Source organism: Chaetura pelagica, unplaced genomic scaffold, assembly GCF_000747805.2.
Source record: "Chaetura pelagica isolate M959 unplaced genomic scaffold, ChaPel_1.0 scaffold221, whole genome shotgun sequence".
In the NCBI taxonomy this organism is placed as follows: domain Eukaryota; kingdom Metazoa; phylum Chordata; class Aves; order Apodiformes; family Apodidae; genus Chaetura; species Chaetura pelagica.
In genome coordinates, this window is record NW_009952533.1 from 1,769,755 (window position 1) to 1,784,236 (window position 14,482).

Genomic DNA, 14,482 nt, shown 5'->3' on the forward strand with positions numbered 1-14,482 from the left:
TGCTACTGTTAATCTGCTTGAATCAGTGACCTACAGCTAATGGATTCAAAAGGCTTTTTGCTTAAGTCTGATCAAGCTATTACTAATACAGCTGGGCAAAATGTACCAAAACCCCCTTTGAATTTAAATATGATTTTCTTAATGACCTTTCCTAATGCCTACAGCCCACTTGCTTCCAGGTCAGGCTAATGTCTAAAACAATCATCCCAAGCAGCAATGGGTTATCTTCGGTGCCCAAAATCCATTCCATTTGGTGTGCTTTCCTTTTGTTTCAACAGCAGCTGGGAAAGTAATTGCTGGTGGAAACACATGGACACAGTGAGCTCTACCATCGCCAGGACTGCATTAGACCATGTGGTTAACTTGAATTGCATGTGTTTGGATTCTGTCTTAATTCTGAACCCACAACATAAGGGGAGCATATTTCCCTGCTCCCACATCATTAATTGCAATCACTGTTATCCAAATAATCTGGTTCATAGATAAAAATTGTTTTTAAAAAAATTGGGAAAGAGGCAATAGATCAGCTAACAATAGACCGGCTGATCGTTTAGGAAAACTAATAAAAAAATAGTGACATATTAATAAACCATTCCAACTCCTGGCTTGTCAAGTATTTGGCCTATGAAGTATAACAAATCCAAAATCCATCCGCTAAACTCTACTGACACCAAAATCTATAAGAACTCTGATTCTTGAGTAGGGTGACGGGTCAGTTCAGTGAGTTCAGCCAAGCACTAAGGCCTAAAATTTGGCTTCAGAACTTCTGACATTCCCCACCTCCGAGCAATCCCAAAGGCTCACCAAATGCTGAAAATAGCCCAAGTACAAGTCTCCGAACAAGCAAATGACACAAGAAGTAGCTACATTAGGTTTTAGCAATAAAAACATTGTTACCTTCTGCCTTACACAGATTTCCTACGTGACAAACATCAGAATTAAACAGTTGCAATATTCAGCACATTTTAATCCAGATAAATATTAGAAACATATTTAATGCAATATTGAAGGGATTACTGAATTCAGAAAAGGGAAAGTCTGACTAATGCTGCAGCTGTGCAGCATTCCAGTGAATCCAAGCCATTGCCAGCATTTATTAGCCACTCAGCCTTTGACAATAAACAATCTTCAGCTCATGATCATATATCCAGACAGAGAGATGTACAGTATTGCTTACACAGACACATTAACACTGTCCTGTCTGTGTGCCATGAACACTCTCAACCATGAATTTTAATGCAGTGAGACTGTTAGAAAAGGTGTAGTCCAATTTTAATTTAATATTCTTAGATTATCAAAGATAATTACAGTACTGTATGTTTCATTATACATTTACTTTTGTTTTCTGGAAGAATTTATTTGGGCTGAAATTTGTGAAGACTATTTATTTCCGACATTAAAGACTTTAGTTATTTTACAAATATAAAACATTAGGTTGGAAAAGAAGTTTTTCCCCATAGGATTTGGAATCAAACTTCTTAAAGTTATCATAGTAATTGCAATAGGGAGCAGGTTTTCATCCACTGGGGTAAGCATGCTTTGAAAAATAAAATATCAGTCCATATGACTGGTTTTGTATTCCTCCAGAGAAAAAAAGTACAATATTAGCAATATGAAAGAAATTATCATGATGCTACCCAATTAAATCAGATTAATAAAAAACTTGGGGATCTTTTTCAATAATTCTGTGGAATGAGTGACACAATTTCTGTGAAGTCTTTTCCACTTCAGCATGCACTCTCATTGCATTGAGATCACCACATTTTAAACTTCAGTTATGAGCCTTCTTTATATTTGGTGTCTGGTGAAGATTCAGAAGAGGAAGTAAAGAAAGAATTGTTAATAACCACAAAAAACTGCTCAGTGTGAAAGCATTCTGGTTTCTTGAAATACCTGGTTTGCCAAGGACATGCTCGAGGGTTTATAACAAGCAAGCCAGGACACTTGCTTTGACATACAGCATTAAAACTCAAATAACACCAGCCAACATGAATCTCAGCTCAGCCATTCTAAGAAGGGTCTAAGTAAGAAAATAAGAATGCTTTGCAAAGGAAAAGACAGTGAAATGCTTCAATGCTTCTGATAATACAAAGCAGAAAGTCACACAAGGGAGTCTCTCATTTAAAAATAAATATTTTTTCAATACAGAAGATAAAGCAATTATTTGGCCCCCTTTCTCTTATGTTTCTTTTTGTATATGAAGAACGAAATGTCACCCGTATTATCCAGTTATATTATTGTAAAAGTTCAGCATATCAGAGAAAATCTTAAATAATACTGAGAAAGAGATTATTGTCAGCTGGAGAGTGTTTTATCATGGTACTTTGTTAAGATAGTTTTATAAATACAATCCAAGAACAAGTGGAAAAAGCAACAGAATCCTTGTAATATATGGAAGGATTAGGGTAAGAGTAATATATCTACTTTCATTTTTACTCCAGCACTGGATGTTCCAACATTATATACAACAGGAAAGTATTTTAGAAGCATATTTTTTATTAACATCAAATTTTCCCTTCAGTGCAATCATCTTTGGGACATCCAGACTCCTGAAAATTATGATTCTCAAAGTAGCCTTGGGTGGCAAGGAGGCAAACCAGCAACAGTGGAACCAACCACTCACGTGGGGACCCAACTAACACCAACTCTGACCTGAACACACCACACAGGTGCCTGAGCTGCCAGATATGCCTGTTGTGAACTGCTGCAGTTCGTAGTGCATTTTAAGGCAAATATTTTGAGGCAAAACACACCTTAGAGAAGGATTAGACAAGCAGTCCAAACAGGTTTAACACATGAGCAGGTCCAGCTAATACATTGGTCATCCCAAGTTGCCTGTACTTGTTACTAATTCGTTTTTCAAAACATTTCACATGGGAGTGTTTTTGCTAAAGGACGGACCCATAAATATATGCCCATGTCCAGGAGTTACAAAGAGTTGCAGCTGTATCGAATTTGATCCTTTCACCACTATGACACAGAGCAGAGTTGTCACAGAACAGCTACAGGGAGGTGAAAGACATCTCTCATCACACTGAACCATTGCTGAATCACACTTGAAGCTGAGCTAAGGAGGAAGGATTCTTAGTTCAGAACTGGATACACCTGGCATGATGTAAGTAAACAGTGTTGTGCTTACACTGTTCTCAGATACCTGAGAACCTGAACCTACTCAGTGGCACAAAGTTGTCAGGTGGTCTACCAAAAATGCTCAACACTATAGTGTCATAAAAAATCAAAACGTTGATAGCACTTGCAACCCCCTCCATTGATAATTGAAGAGTGCAGGAAATTTAAAAACCTTAACACTAGCACTGGAAGTCCCAACACAGTTAATAACTCACATTTACTAGAATTTCACTATTTCAAACAGAATTCCACCTTGAAGAAGCAGGATATCACCTCTGGGTTCACGCTGAGTTCAACAAGAAAAGCACAGCAGTACAGTATGTGCCACTGGATATAAAAAAATAAAGAAAATTACTACAGCTAAACTGAGATTATCAAACCTGAGCAACTTACTGGAATCAATGATCTCCAATTGAAAACCTACCATGGTGGGCTGATCCACAGGATATTTATTACTGTATAAGGAAGACCAGCCCAAGGGACTAGACAAAACTCAATAAATACATTTTTCATTTATGAGTGCAGTGATAACCTGGACAGTCAACTAAGATCCTTTAACAAAACCAAAAAATCATTCATTTCTTTGGCCTTCTGTTAAATCTTTTTGATGCTTCACAGAGATTTAGGAGAAGCTGTGGTGAGAAATCAGGAGCTCAGATGCGTCTGCAGGTGATACTCATGTAAAAGATAAAAAGGCCATAATACCATATGACATCCAAGCAACCAAGAAGAACATTGGCAGAAAAGAAAAACAAGGAAAAAAAAATAGCCTAAGGTACACAATTCGAGTTGTATGTTTCCTTTAAAAAGAGATACAGAATAAATCCTACTAGTTTACCATTACAAATTACTCTTCTTTCTAAATAACACAAAAAGATGACAATTCGGGTAACATCTAGAGGTCAAAGTTAAAAAGCAACAGCTTCTAGCTTGTCCTTTCTAGGAATAGAGAATAATATTTGCAACTAAGATTTTTACCACTACTCGCCTAAAAATTTGCATCCTAAATAAAATATATTATTTCCAAGCATGCAACACTACTGAGTTCTTTCCACTCTTGAAAGCTATCCAAATCTGTATGTATATAATATGGTTTTATCACAACCATTCTAAAAAAACAATTATTTGCATTAGGCCTTTCCTAAGGACATGCTGCTGAGATTCTCAACTTAATCTTCTAATTACTTGGCTGTGAGCAGAGTTCATTGTGGTTTTGAAGACCAATACTACTTTAATTTAGAAGTCAGTAAGATTCTCAAGATAATCCTTAATAGCTTAAGGAAAAAATCAAAGCTAAGGTTGAATAGAACTGTTGTAAGGAGCTGATATTTTGCCATGTATTGGAAGATAAGTCACTCCAAGCACCCTCTTATGGTGATTCAGGCAACTCGTATTTCAAGGCCTTTTAAAGAATCCTGCATCTTTTCACTTCACAGACCCCCAGCTTCCTGGTGAATCCTGTCGCTAAAACCAGGTGAAATGAAAAAAGCCAGAGGGTAGATTTCAGACTAGACTTGCTTTTATTTCAAAAGTAGCTTAGAATTACAAACCTCGCTCTTTCTCGTTTCCTTCTTACTAATTTAGAAGATGATAATTCTCCAGCTAGCATCAGTAATTCTTGGGACAACTTCTTTAGCAATTTAAAACTGTATATTTCAGTAAGCAAGCAGGGAGACAGGGCTATGTTAGGCATCTTATCAGTTGGCATTTTCTGTGAAACTCAGTTCACTGAGTGCTTCACAGAATTTGGAGCAAGTTTGAAGGTCAAAAGCAAGACACAAATAACAATGAACCTGTGCTAATTTCTTATTTAATTAAAAATACTTTGCCCTGCTACAGTACTTTGTGTATATTCTGAACACAGAAGTCTTCCTAGATTGGAAAGGGGGAAAAAACCCAAACTAAACACAAAACCAACCAAAAACCAAAAGGCTCAGCCACAGGAGTTTGTTTCCTAACACAGCCAGAGGAACATGAAACATATATCACTGCATCTGGTGATTCAGGAGAACTCAAAGAACACTCCTTTGTGCTTTGTTTTATGTGTCTCCTTGTAGCTCTGATCGGAGCTAGAAATGCTATTATGGGTCAAACAAAATAATATTACCTGCACATTTTTGAACTTACGAAATGGATTGTATTCTGATGGACTTGGAATTTTTTTTTTAATTTATCCATTAGTTCCTTTATTAAATAAAAGCTAAGCACACTTTCACAGTCAAAAGCATATTTAATTAGAAAAAGCTTTCTGTAATTCTCTTTTGATTTCAGCAATGCAGACTGCTAAAGTGACTCTACCTGTTCTGACACCTTCCCCTCACACTTGCCTTTGACTAACACTTCTATGGCACATATAAGTCATCATCCACTTGGGAAAGTAGCATTAAGTATTATTTAATGTTACTCCCTCTATATGCCTTTACGTGATTCAGCAAGTGGCAAAAAGAAGGAAAAATATCATTATATACAATCAGCTGACTTCCCACAAACCACTTACAGGCCATCAGCAATGGTGACCATGGTATTTTGACACTTTATCCACTAGCACACTAATCCCAGTCAGAAGCCCTGGGAAGCCTGGCTTGAGAAGAAATGTTAACTGTGAGTAGACATATCACAAATGCCTATGAGAGTGACCTACACTAACAAGTCTGGGGACAATAATTTCTTAAACTTAGAAATACTGCCCCTTTGTATACTGCTGCTCTGGACAATCTGTCCATAGGTTAACTGGTTAACTCCACAGCAAGCACTCATCTCAACACAATATGTGAATCTCAGAATTAAATCATGTCCATGGTATTCATTCCTTAGAAAAAAAATAACTACTTAGCCTGCAAAGTAAAGTACTGAACCATGCTGAAGAGTTGCATCAAATACAAGCAGTTTCTGGTGAGTTAAACACTGAGGCAGACATTTTCAAAGCCATGTAGGAACCATGGAAAACCCCTTCCCATTATAATTGGCTATTAGGCATCCAGAGCCTATGTCAGCTTTGAAAGTTTCAGAGGTAATACGGGATGTTTGTTCAAATTCCTATTTCATATTTGGAGGGTCTACCCTGCTATAGCTGAGTAAAAACAGATTTTGTGCTCACTTCAGTAGGATCAGTCTACTTCATGAGAGGGGACTAGCCAGGATTCATGTCTTCCTATTTGTTCTCTGTACAACCTTTAGATAAAAGTGCAACTCTGGAGTACCGATGCCTAAGGTACTCAAAACAGGAGATATACTGTGTTGCTCTGACCTCACCATATCCTGCAGAGAACCACTGGGTTAATCCAGGGTAAGTGAGAGTCTGACGTTTAGAGCAGGTCTGGTTTACAGCAGAATATTTGTCTCTAAACGGGGATGGGAAGAAGTGTCCAGAAGCGTTATTTATAAATGAAGATAAGTGCTGGCTAACTTTCCTGCCTTATGCTTATATCATCTAATTACTTTGGCATGGTGTTTCACTCTTTCATGTTCCAAGTCTGCTTTGTGCTCAAGCAATTAATATCATTCTCCTTCCTATCTCTTATATTTTCATTCCCCTCCCTTTAGATACACCATTAACAATCCTAAGTAAACTGAGTTTCAGGGGTTTATATATATGCTCGGTGTTACATAACTTCTGCTCCCTGTTTCCCACCAACACTACGTATTTTTTTTGGCCATAAGACAATGCAGTACAATGGGCACACTTTTACTGGGATGGCCCAGACTCCCATGTCAATCTCTGAGCACCCCAAAAATACTAAGAGCTATGAATCCCACTGGCTGGTCTTGTAACTAGGGAGGCTGAAGCCTAGAACTACGAAATTTTTTAAACAACAGTAAAAACTGAGCGAGGCAAAAATACTAGACACAATACTTACACAGCTGTATTAGCTGTCTTCTTACAGAACAGGGCCTTTCCTCCAGTATTGTTTTTAGTTGAGCAACCTTTAGACTTCCCAGACTGTTTAACATCCTAAGAGGAATGGCTTTCCTACCCTTCAGCTCTGGCTGTGGGATCCTTCCCATCATGGTCATTCCCAGCACTGCACCACTCTTCAGCTGAGGCTTCAGGACTTATCTTCCTGTGTTCCCTCTGTCCTGGGGGTTTTGTCCAACAACTGCCTGCAGATGAGACAAGGCAAAGAGCCAGCTTTTCTAGGGAACACAACACAAGGTAAACCACAAAGAAATAAAATATATGTCATCCTGAACAAACTGGGATGTTATTTCCAAAATTGTATTCTTTGGTATTCTCTAATATAGGAATTTGCTAGAAATTTTTCTTACCAGCTCTGAAACAGAAGGAGACAGAGACAGCTCCAGGAGAAAATACATGTCTGTTTGGAGCCATCACAGGGTTGCAGGTACCCGCACAAAGGGAAACCTTTGTGGTGGGGGACGGTTAATATTAGGACTAAAAAGAGATATAAGAAAAGACAGAAAGTCATATTTAGCTTCCTATAATGCATAGGACAAAATTTTGCCCTGTTTGATGCTAGAACATGCTTTTTGTGTGTATGCTGAGCCTCCACAGCAGGGTCCACAGCTCTATTTTCCATCTGGCTTTTCCTGCTGGAGTAGGTGGACAGGAACGGTGTCAGAAGGCAAAAGCAGCTTAGACCCCAGCAGGGGGGGGCAGGGAGGAGCCTCAGCCTCATCCAACCATGCATGAGGCCAAGCAGAGATGCTTTCAACTTGAGCAGTACAGATAATGGTTTTGCAGAGGAAGCCAATGTGTCCAAGTGTGAATTTATGCATGTCTAAGTGTTATCTTCTATAGCACATTAAGTTAAATGTTCAGACTGCAACATGGTTTATGGCTTGTATGTGCTATTGAAAATGTTTATACGTGACATAATTCTTCCAGTCTCAGCATCTGCAAACCCCTGAAGCCTAACAGATTTTTTAAATATTTCATCAGTTTGATCTTCTTAACACTAGCAAACAATTCTCTCAACCTCAATACCTGTCTCAACTTTTTTTTTATTTAGCTGAATTTTAATACCCTAGTAAAGTTTCATAAATGCATCCTATGTAAAGGAAATTTCCTAATCCTAAATCGAGGCAATGCTGTATAATTCCTCACCCAAATAGTCTAATTTCAGTGAATTAGAAAATGACAAATCTCTCTCTTCAAGAATAAAAAAAACCCAGCAGGTAGCTGGCAGAATAGATTATGTTTAATTTTAAATATTTTCACAACACTGTTAATAAAATGATTTAGGAAAAAGATTAAAAAGATAATGTAAATCCTTTCTGAATCCATTTTTAAACAAGTCTTTAGCTCTTCTATACACAAATGTGTATCCAGCTCTACCATTAATTTGTTGAAAATAGATCAATATCAGGGGAATCCTTGATCTGTACAATTATCAACTAGGTGATTAAAATCAGAAGGGTGAAAACACTTTGAAGATTTATTAGTAATTTATTCTCAGTTATTAATTTTCATTGCATAAAATTGAAAATCATGAAACAACAAAGCATGCATGCTGGCTCTGTAGTGGTCTTTGAACTAGTAAGTCTCCTATGAGTTTCAGGATGTATATTCTGGGTTATTTAATCATATACTACATGCATTCCAAAGAAAATACAGGCATAGTCTGTGAAGGATAGATTTGTGTTTAATATATATAGCTATATTTAGCATTTTATGAAAAAAACAGCTAAGTTTTGAGCGTTCAGTTACATTTTCTCTTAAAATTAACGCTAAAAATGCTTTTGCCCTGGAATAAGAACACAGCAGCTTCTATCATTCCAGTTCATCCTCTTTTCTTCACTACTATCTATTGCATTGATGCGAATTAAATGTAAAACATCAGGCAAATCAGATCATCTTATGATGACACACAATAGACTACAGCTTAAGATGAAATAATGGAACCTCATCCTTTCTTAGACAGATTAAAAAAAAGATTTCAAACTTATGCAGTCTACTTGTATTCAGCCAAAGATGCTGCAAATTGGAATTGTACTTTCATATGCAAAGGCACACGTGCCACATGATTTTAGCTTCTTCCACTTAGGTGCAGTGATAACCCTAGAATTACTCCTTCTGTGAAGCTGAGTATAATTAAGTAATCCAAGTGGTTACTTGAAAACTTAAAGGACAGAGAAAAAATCTCTGGCTAGCTGACAGAGATGAATGATAAGGGAAAAAAGAAATCACAGGTGGTAAAATAGCATTTATATTGTTTAGGGAGCACTTGAAACAGTGACAAGCTGCAAAAGAAAGTCTTAGCCTACCTGAGCCACTTAGACACATGAAAGACACACTGGGCATGAATACTACAGAAACCCCCACTGTTTTAAGTTTTTGAGGGTGAAGAGTTTTTTTTTAAAAACAGCATGCAAATAAAAACAATGGAGATAGATATTACATCTATAGATTATAAACTTCAGAAGGAGTTTAAAAAAAATTGTTTCAGAAATATTTTTCTGGATTTTATAAGAAACCAAAGAATTTGAAGGAGTCTGAGAAAAAAAACAACAAAACCAAAACATTTATTGAAGAATTAGAAACACTGACAGCTCTGGGGTCTTTCTGTTACAAGGCCTTTCCAAAACCAAGGTCTTTTCCAGAAGAATACTCAGAGGCAATACTTGTGATCTGTCTTAGAAAAAAAGAAGCGTGTCAGAGCATTTCAGCAGCAAGCCACCAGCCTGTCACCACACAGACTGAGCCTTGTCATTTAAATATCATAGAAAATTGCCAAAAATGAAGCTATGCATCCTAACAACCACAGAAGTCTACCTCCTTGAGGAAAAATTTCCAGAACTCTATCATTCTAGATCTGCTTGTGAGCCTGATTTTGAAGGCTCATGTGTATATTCCGTTCACTCACCTCAGGCTCTCAAACAAGGAGATTACATTTGTTAATGTTATGCAAAAAGAAAAGAAAGCAACAGTATCCTCTCTGAGTAACAGAAGTTCAGAGAACAGGTATTCTGCCTGGTAGCCTACAGTCTTTGTGTAGTTTTTCTATAGGTATAAAGGGTGAATAAGTGAAGATTTAAATTGCACTGCAGGTGAAATCCCAAAAGTTACTCTGCTCACTCACATAGACCTACAGTGATACATTCTAGGAATCAAGCTTTCCACCACCATCTCATACATGTGGTATTTTTAGAATGTCCTGGTTTTAGTTAGGAGAGAAATCACAAAAAGATGGCTTTTCTTATGTATATTTCTATGTATTTCTATTGCCATTGTACCTCAAAAGGAAAACATGGCAAAGAAACAAAGCACAGTAGGATAATAAACATCTGGACCATAACCAAGGGTGAGTTACCTCTTCCATTCAGATGAGTATTTAGGTAAATGTTACCTTAGTCAGAAGTGATCAAGATGCCTTTAAGCTAAATGCAAAAACCTGGCCCAGTGGACTATTATTGCAAACATGAAATAGAAGTTTTGGCTATTTGTCAGATAAAAATAATCATTTTCTAATGTCATGATGCTAAGCAAAGACAGAGTTACAACTTCTACTTAAAGCTCTCTGATACAAATAATAAGTGGAACAACAGTTTCTGGCATTCTCTAGGAAAAAACAACCCACATTTTGCTGCTAAGTTAATTAAATGTTTTTACCACACTATGGACAGCTTATTGTTCAGTGTGGTTAGACACTATGCCAAGCAAGCATCATCATAAGCTATCCCTCTCTTCCCTAATTTGCTTCAACAAAGTCTACAGTATTCTCCTTTTTACTCCTTTAATTACCATCCTGAAAGCCTGTTCATGCTGCTCTGTTCTTCCTTGGGAAGATCCTTGCAGCATCAGCTGTCTCTGCCCCTAATGCATGGCTGATCACTGGCTTGACCACTACAACTGCAGACCAGGCAAGAAGCAGAGCTTCCTCTCATGCTCATGTACTACACAGTGCAGCTCGTTCTGACATTTCCCACATGGACAGAAATTGAGCCAGCAAGTTCTCAACAAACAAATTCTTATGATAAACAAAATGTCATTGCTTTAAAGATAAATAATTTAATTTGATAAAATGTTCGCTTGAGAATCTACAAAACTTTCACTCCAATATATTTTTACCTTTCAAAACATAGTTTGATCACTTAAAAAAAATGCTGGAGGTGTGTCTCAATTCTGAATACAGTTACACTGCATTTCTTTCCAGTAATTCAGAATGCAAAGCAGCATTTCCAGTGATCTGTGCCATTATGATAACTTGGAATAGTCAGGAACTGAGCTCATGGCTGCTTTGCATTCCCAAAGTGACACAAAACAAATGGATGATTGTACTAGGGAATCCATCCTTTCTTAAATTCTCCTTCCTTCTTTCACCAATGTTATATCAAGTAACTAAGGCACTGAAAACAACGCAAAAACTTTTACTGAAGAAATAAGTCACACATAAATGTTGTAATGTTGCTTCAGTGGAAAAAAATCTTCATAGTAGTTTTTTTTCTTTCTTTGAACACCCTGTCTGATGGTCCATAACAAATGCATTCAACCAGAAAGGCTTGCTTAGTGCCCTGTAACGCACAGCAAACAACACTGTGGTGTCTCCCTCCAGGAACACACCCTGCACGCACACACCCAGCACAGTTTCAGCAATCGGGTCAGTAGGTATATGGCTGGCAGGACACTCCCTTTGGGTGCAAAAACCTAACAGAGGAAGGAAAGAGGAGGCTGTAGTTTGTTCCACTGTCTGCCCACAACATGCTTCAGTGCAAACCAACAAACATACTGCTCCTCTCCTCTGCCTCCCATGTCCTCTGGGGCAGAGAGGTTCACACAGAGCATCCCCTAAGTCAGAGCTGTCAAAACTGTCAAAGGAAGTGTACACGAGTCCTACCCGAGCCATAAGCACATGTTACAGATATGTCCATAGAGCAGGTTTTTTTTCAGAGGGTAAATGCTTATATGGGTTCCTTGCAAGACCAGGGAGAAAACTTCACTATCTGATACATACATCTACTGACACAGAAGCTCAGTGAAGAGGGTAGAGTTCTGAGCACTAGGAGAGAAAATGGGAGCAACAGTTTCCTGAGGACTGCTAAGCCAACACACTATTAAATGTACCGTCTAACATTGTTCTGTTCTTCCACTCCTGCAGCTACCACATGTGATGGACAAATTCCAAGTTAAACACTCTCACCATAGCATGCTCCAAGAGAGACGAGTGGGCCGCAGGCTTCACCAATACAATGCAGTTCTATTCTCTATTTATTTTTGTAGTTCAAAGACCTGGCAGTAGCCCATTTGATGCCTGCCATAAGGACTAGTGCACTCCTGATTACTGCCATGAGATTTCCAAGCCCACAGACTGCAAGTATCCCAGCCTATGCCAGTCACCAAGATAGACTTCATACAAACAGCAGTGGGATTCTCTGAAAGAAAGAAAAAAGCCAGCTCCCGTTTCCACTTTGAACCCCCCCATGATAGGCTGCCAACTTGAGGACCTTGCTTTAATCACAGCAACCACATGAAAGGGTTTCTTCTGTTTATCTTGGTTCATTTAGGAAACCAGTGATAAGTCTGCCATGAAAAAATTCCATCTTCTCCTGGAAGCTGGTATGCTTGTCCCAAGATATGGACTTGGATTTAATTTTAAGTGCAGTTATTTACAGTCACATCACAGAGTGTATGAGTTTGCTCATTCCACCACATGACTTCTTTTCCCTAATAAGCAAGCTGTGAATACTCCAAAAATCCTCTCCAGTACAAAGGCATCTGTGAGTGGAAGTGGTGGGAAAAGGGCAGCAGATCCTTCTAAAGCTGCAGCTCAAGTGTGCTGGCTGCATCTTTGATGTCTGCACCCATCCAGGCAGCAAGAGGTGCTGGAAGAAGAGTTGTGGCCCACACATAGGAGGGGACAAAATGTGTGATACCACCAACCTCTCTTTCTCCCACTGGGCTTTCTGAAGCAAACAGAGCAAGTGCAATATTAAATACAGATATGAGACTGGCATCCAACTACTGAAGATGAAGATGGGGTATTACTTTGCCATGGAACAGCAATGACAGAGAAAAACAAAGATGTGGACTAATTGCAGATAAAAATCATATAACCCTCTTCTACATGAGCTAGCAGTGTTGTAGTTTTTTTGCTATGGAGCACTGTGCATAACTAAACCTGTACTCTTGCCCCTGTAAATCAGAGCAGTATGTATACTTTTGAACTTTGCTAGCATCTACAGACTCCTCGCTGTACCCAGTGCTGTTTGGTGTAGCCAGATTCTGTAGTGCTGCTCATTAGCTTTCTGGGGTCACTGGGTACCTCATAGGGTTCAAGTGTCAATAAATGCAGCTTCTTCTCTGCTAGTAGGAAGATTTAGAAGATGTGGAATGGCCGACAAGTTGAACCCAAGGGTAGTGGCTGTGGTGATGACAGGAGTACATGCTGGAGATGCACAGGTTGCTAAAGGACTTTAGAAGCATATGGTAGCAGTCTGCTGCAACAAGTGAAAGACACATTTATGGACATACTTGATTCTTGGAAGCTGCATGAAGTCTTAATTTCTGGCAAAGACATAAATGGGAATGGAAAGTAAAACTCTTCTCATATTTGCAGAAAGATGCATAATTTTTAAATTCTGAAGGATCATTATCTTCATCACAACCATTTTTCCTCTTGAAATGTAGGTTATATTACTACATTTCTGATTCCTGAGCCCCTGGCACCCATAATTCAATTTTCCCATATAAAAAATCGCTGAGGTCTCTATGCTGATATCTCACCAAACACAGTATTTCATCCCTAACTGTATCCTGTTTAGTCTGGATTTGCTCATGTTCAAAAGCAGTAGATTTGAAATACAGCCTCGCAGAATAATCTGTAATAAATACACAAAAAAAACGACAGGCCATAATTTCATAGTTTTCATGGGAGATATAACATATTTTGCAAAACTTTGCCATATGGTGTGATTGTGTCAATTTACCTCTCACAGTAAGACAGAGTTATTCATATTGAGAGATATTAGGGGATGTTACTATATAAATCTTGCAGTATCTTACAAATGTGCAATTACTCTTCACAAGTGCCCAGATGGGGATTATATCTCATTATATCAAGTGCTATGAAAAAAACAAATGTCTGGCTGTAATTAATGGAACTGGAAACTTCAAGAAGAACAGATCTGCTGATGAAAAAAACACAAACAGTCTGAGTTTCAGCTTGAATAACAACTGAGATGACTGGATGTTTATGCTAACCTTGTCCAAAGTATGTAGCCATCCTCAGAACGCAAAACTGGACTGAATCACAGGAATGACCTTCCTTGCAAGGTTTCCACTATGTCCTCTGTGTGTCTATGCATAGGAAATATGTCCAAAATTTTTCACTTCTCATGCTGCAATAACATTTAGATTTCTGAACTTTTTTAGATATAGAAAGAACAGATAAAGAGA